The sequence below is a fragment of the Dioscorea cayenensis genome, chromosome 3 (assembly GCF_009730915.1).
Source record: "Dioscorea cayenensis subsp. rotundata cultivar TDr96_F1 chromosome 3, TDr96_F1_v2_PseudoChromosome.rev07_lg8_w22 25.fasta, whole genome shotgun sequence".
In the NCBI taxonomy this organism is placed as follows: Eukaryota; Viridiplantae; Streptophyta; class Magnoliopsida; order Dioscoreales; family Dioscoreaceae; genus Dioscorea; species Dioscorea cayenensis.
In genome coordinates, this window is record NC_052473.1 from 12,294,016 (window position 1) to 12,300,158 (window position 6,143).

The following is a 6,143-nucleotide window of genomic DNA, read 5'->3' on the forward strand; positions in this document are numbered from 1 at the left end:
AGATGGACGCATAGTCACTTACGAAATGACGGTAGTACCCGGATAACCCCAGGAATCCCTGAAGGCCGCGGAGGATGGTTGGCAAAGGCCATTGGTGTATGGCATTGATTTTTTCTTGATCGACTTCAACTCCTCAGCCAAAAATTTAGTGGCCGAGGTATCCAATGATAGAGTAGCCAAAGGCACACTTGTTGCACTTTGCGAAGAGCTTATGTGCGCGGAATAGAGAGAATATATTTTGGAGATGCTCGATATGATCCGCTCAGGTTGTGCTGTAGACCAGAACGTTGTCAAAGAAGACCAGGTCAAACCTCAGAATGGTCGATCAAAAAATAGATTGCATGAGTGCTTGAAATGTAGAATGGGTGTTCGAGAGGCTAAAGGGCATTACGAGAAATTCATAATACCCTTCATGCATTCGGAAAGCGCTTTTCTCAACATCGAAAGGGTTTATCCGTACCTGGTGATAACCAAATCAGAGATCGAGCTTCAAGAACACCTCTCCGCTGGCGAGCTCGTCCATGAGTTCTTCCACTGTGGGAATTGGGAAGCGATCTTTCACCGTAACCAAATTCAAGGCTCGGTAGTCTACACAAAACCTCCACAAGCCATCTTTCTTCTTAACTAGGGTGATCGACAAGGATAAGGGCCTAGAACTTGGTGGAATGATACCCTCCTTCAACATCTCTCCCCACTAACCATTCTATTTCTTTCTTCTAAGAATGCGGATAATGATATTGCCGAATATTCATGGGTGCAGCAGTCGGAAGAAGAGGGATATGATGGTTGAACTCCCAGACCGACAGTAACCCTGTGGGAAAAGAGAAAAGGCTTCATACCCTCTTAGTAGTTTTTAAAGTTGGTCCACAAAGAGAGGTGGTGCGACGGGATTAGAAATTGGGTGAGGAAGTGAATGGTGGTCTGGTGGCACCACGTCCAAAGAAATTGAAAGATGTAAGAACTAGCTCACTGTTTGGGTTTACACATGTTGTCTCAGAGAAGATGTGGTTGAGTCATGTAGACTAGGGTTTTTGAGACCCTGAAGCCGAGTCCGTACACTCACACATGTGAATTCCATCCAAAGCTCATGGTAGTTAAATATTATTTGACCCAATCTGGATAACCAATGGACACCGAGAACGATGTCCATGCCGAAGACGGGTAACAGAATGAGGTCCACCAGTAATATAGTCCCTCCCAGTTGGAGAGGAACCTGTAAGCATTACACTTTAGGATTTCTCCATTCCCAACTATGACCTTGAGATGAGAAGATGGTTGAACGGCCAGTCCCAAATGATGTGCCCTCTGTGTTTGTATGAAATTATTCATGGATCCACTATCGATCAAGACCACTACGTCCTTGCCGAAGATCTTGCCCGCGATATTTAATGTCGAGGGTATGAGAAATCCATTGAGACCATGAAGGGAGATGCAGGGAGTGTTGTCATGCAAGATTGTATCATCGGGCGGTTCAGACTCCGTCTCAACATCGGGTTGCTCTTATGTGGAGTCTGCGATGTCATCGGAATCATCTCCTCTGTAAGGGGTTACATCTATGACCTTTAGTGAACTTAGAATCACAATTATAACAGAGACCACACTCTTGTCTTATAGCCATTTCCGCTGGTGTCAATATTTTAATGGGGATAGGTGGCAACGCAGGAGATACTTGATTAGGTGGGATACTTGTAGCTAGTAGAGGATTTGGAAGAGGTGCTCAAGGTGGAAAGAAACGTTGTGATGCCCTCGCTGCATTGCATTTGTCCTCCAAAAGCTTTGCTAGCCCAATGGCGTCATGGATTGAATGTGGTCGCAGGATATACAACTCGCGTTGAATGTCCTCGTGCAACCCTGAGAGAAAATAGTTCAGCAAGGTGGTCGTTGTTAAGATAGTAACTCTGGTGGATAAACATTTGAATTCTGAGAGGTATGCGGTGACTGTGGAGCATTTTTGATTTTGAATAGTGAGCTTCATGATTTACGAACGATGATGGACTAAAACAAAGCTCAGCTTTTCGGGTGAATTCTTCCAATGAAGATAGCTGTTGTGTGGAATATAACCAGTGATACCACTGTAGTACTTTTCCGAACAAGTAAAAAGCCGATATCTTGATCTTCTGTTCCAGGAGGACTTGGTAGAAAGTAAAGAAGTGTTAGATTTGGAAAATCCAGGATAGCACACCATCCCCTACAAACAAGGGAACCTCGAGTTTTGGTAGGCGGGCAAAGGTGAGTGATTGATGAGGCGGTGCTGGATTCGTGAGAGCATTAGAAGGGTTGGTGGTGGGGCGGTGTTGGATGGAAGGGGTTATGGGGGATGGATGCAGTGGTGGGGATGGCTTTGGCCTCTTCAACTGTGTGAGTTTAACCATTGATTCCGCCATCACAGTTTGCTAGGTAATTAATGACTTTTGGACCATGGTGAACAACTTGGCATGTTGGCGAACATAGGAACAGAGGGTCTCCACTTTGGTCATCAGAAAATCTTGGCATTCGAAGATCACCGCCAGTTGCTCCTCTATCGCATGAGATCAAGTTCAGACTCCCTTAGTCATAAATAGAGGGGTCAATGAAAGCACCAATGTAGAGGCACCGGTGACTGTTAAGGGTACAAATTAAGAGGATAGGAAAGGGAAGTGAAGAGAGGAAGAGAAAAGAAAAGCAAGGAAGGGAGAGATAAACTATTTTCCTCCTATTTTCTAATTACTTTTTAGGTTATAAAAGCCATACAGACAACAAACAGACAACAAGCCTCATCCTATTGGATAAGCCCTTTCCACTAACTTTCCACTAACATCCCACAAACTTCTCTCATTGGTCACAACTTCCAATTACCCTAACAATTCATATCTATTGGGCATCCTGCCCAACACCAAAATCTTCCTCATAATCCACCGGTTATGAGGATTAGACTTTCATAATCTCATCTTTATCCCTATGATAAAGTCCTCGAATTTCATGCCACTTGTCTGTTGTCTATTGGGTGCGTGTTGCACGACGCGCTCTTTCCTGATTCACTTGTGTTTCTTAGTCTAGAGAGCCTCCTTTGATCAGGTCAACCCTTACACCACCATATTCTAGTAAATTCTACTTCTACAGCACTTCTAACTAACATGCATGTCCTTAAGTTTCAACGTCCAACCCACAAAAGGCACGATGCATGGTTGGTCCAATATTGAGATATATAAAAAAGAAAAAGTGGTATATATTCTTCCATGAGAAAGTCCCCACAAGAATAGCTTAACTCGAGAAATAGTGTAGAGATTCCATATGGCATGCCAACCATTCCAATTATCTACCCCAGATGACCCAAATTCAGATGATTGTAAACGATATAACTAATTTTGGTTGCAAAACAGGTGGGCAGGCATGCATAATTAGTGACTGGAACCAGCATTATCTATTTGTAATTTAGAAAGCCTATTCTAAACCAACAAGTGCCCAAGAAAAACCTATAACCCATTCAGATTGTGAGAGTTACCATTAACAAAATTAGCGATAGACAATGAATTAATCAATAATTGTATATTAATTAAAGAAGGTTTGAGCATCAAAGTGGTGTCAAAACATTAGGGGTCCCTTTACAAATTAGTGATAGTAGTGTTTCAAATTTTAATCCATTATTTGTCTTGGATTACTTTTAGGGGCCATTTGGTTCACAGTAATGATAAGATTACCGGGGTAATAAGGTTGGGAATATTGTGGTAATGTGAGATTATCTTGTTTGGTTGAGAATTTATATTACTAGTAATATTTCATTACCATGTTTAGTTAGTCATGGTAATCACCTAAATAATATGTTAAATTTACCAAAATACCCTTACATATAAAATTTTTTAAATATAATTTAAAGTATTTAGATAAATATAATTAAATTATAATATTAAAAATTATTTTTTCCACCAATTTTTAAAATACCTTTGTATTTACCAAAATACCCCTACATATAAATTTTTTTAAAATATAATTTAAAGTATTTAGATAAAGAAATAATTAAATTATAATATCAAAACTTTTTTTTTTGCAAATTTTTTTAAAATACCTCTGTATTTACCAAAATACCCCTATATATAAAATTTTGAAAATTTTAATTTAAAGTAGTTAGATAAATAAATAATTAAATTATAATATCAAAAATTATTCTTTTCCCAAATGTTTAAAATACCTTTGTATTTACCAAAATACCCCTACATATAAATTTTAAAAAATTTAATTTAAAGTATTTAAGTAAATAAATAATTAAATTATAATATCAAAAATAATGAGGGAAAATAAAAACTAGGGTTTTGGTAATGAGTATAATAAGGAATTAGATTAAGTGAGTGGGGGCATAATTGGAGAAAAAACATTACACATTACCACCAACTTAGTAATCTGAATAGACATCTATTTTGATGGTAATCAGATTACCACCTTATTTGGTAATATTTCACTATTAATAATTTCACATTACTATCAAGATTACAACTGCTACAGTAACCAAACATGTTAATCTGAACATATTACCACTAGATTCCAGGTAATATTTTCACATTATCATGAGCTAATAGTTGTTTTACAAAGATTTATAGAACTCGAGGGAAGTGAAGGTAGTCCCAAATTGCAATCACACCATACTTCAAATTAAAAATATCAATCCAATGCTTCTTATTAACACTAAGAACAACAAAAATATTCTTAAGCCATCAAAGATGTCTTAATATTTTTTAAAATTTTTTATACCCTAAGTTCCATCCAATAGAATGAAACCCAATGTTAATACTAGTCTTACCCCAAACAAAAGGAATGAGCCTTTTGTCTAGATAACACTAGTTTCAATAGTAGAAGCAATACTTAAAAGACTCACTGTAGATGACTACTTTATATAAGCACACAATATTAAAGATATTGATGTAGACATCATTAATTAAATTAGAGAATGTAGAAAGAGCATTAATAAGCCTTAAAAGCATTACAATAAATTCATAAATCTTACAATAACTAACACAAGTAAGCTTTGGCTCATTTCCTTCTACAATTAACAACCGTGAATACATGGAATATGCATTTAAATTAATGATGTGTTTTGGACAACTAATCAAACAAATTCTAATTGAGAGGATAAGAATACTTGTTCTTCATTGTAACCTTGTTCAAAGTACTGTAGTCTGTGAACACAAAAATAAAAAATAAAAAATAAATAAAAAATAAGAAAAATAAAAACTTTCTCCTTTTAGAACAAAACTAGGGCAATAAAATAATAAGATATATCAATTTACCTTTTTTAACCCATGTTTTGCTTAAATATCTGAGTTTAAAACAATTTTGTCTTTTCATCAATGAAAAGCCTATATAAGGCATCATAATACAATTAGCTCATATAATTAATCAATACCTAGCATAATCCGAAAGTCATTTGTTAGTTCCTCCGGTGTGGTTTGTGGGTATTAAGTAACACTTAAGCACTCATAGAAAGTCTCACACAAACCAATAAAGAAAAAACACACAAACAAACACAAGGAGACACACAACGTTGGTAACCCAGTTCGGCGTCCACTCGCCTACGTCTGGGGGGCCAAGCCCGGAGATAAACAATCCACTAAAAAGAGGTAAAAAAATAGATGAGTACAAACACTTGTCACTCACACTCTCAACAATAAAGATCACTACCCTCTCTAGATTGTTTGGTGCTCACACACTCTCCTCAAAGAGTCACTCAAGAGTCACACCTACAATCTACGAGCAAGGTAGCTTATATAGACGCCTCAACGTCCCAAATATAGCACATACCTCTTTTAGAATCTCATGACTACTAATTTAAAAACACCGTCGAAATTAGTCATTGCAACTCCCGTTGTAACATGAATTGCAACATGGCCCTCGATCGCGACTTGATCGAGTTCAGGGTTACGCTATGGGATGACCTCAAGACCCATCAACCTTCCCGGTCATGCTTAGTCCGAGTCGATGCGACCCAAATCTCCCGATCCCGATCGCCGGCAACTAGCCTACCTCCTCGGTTCCTCATCACGCAGTCCCCTCGCAAGGGCGCGTCCCTTGTGCGTCTTCATGAAACTTGCCAAACTTAGTCTTCAATCCACCCTAAATTTGGTCTTCAAAGATTCTCCAAACTTGATCTTCAATTCACCCAAGTTTGGTCCTCA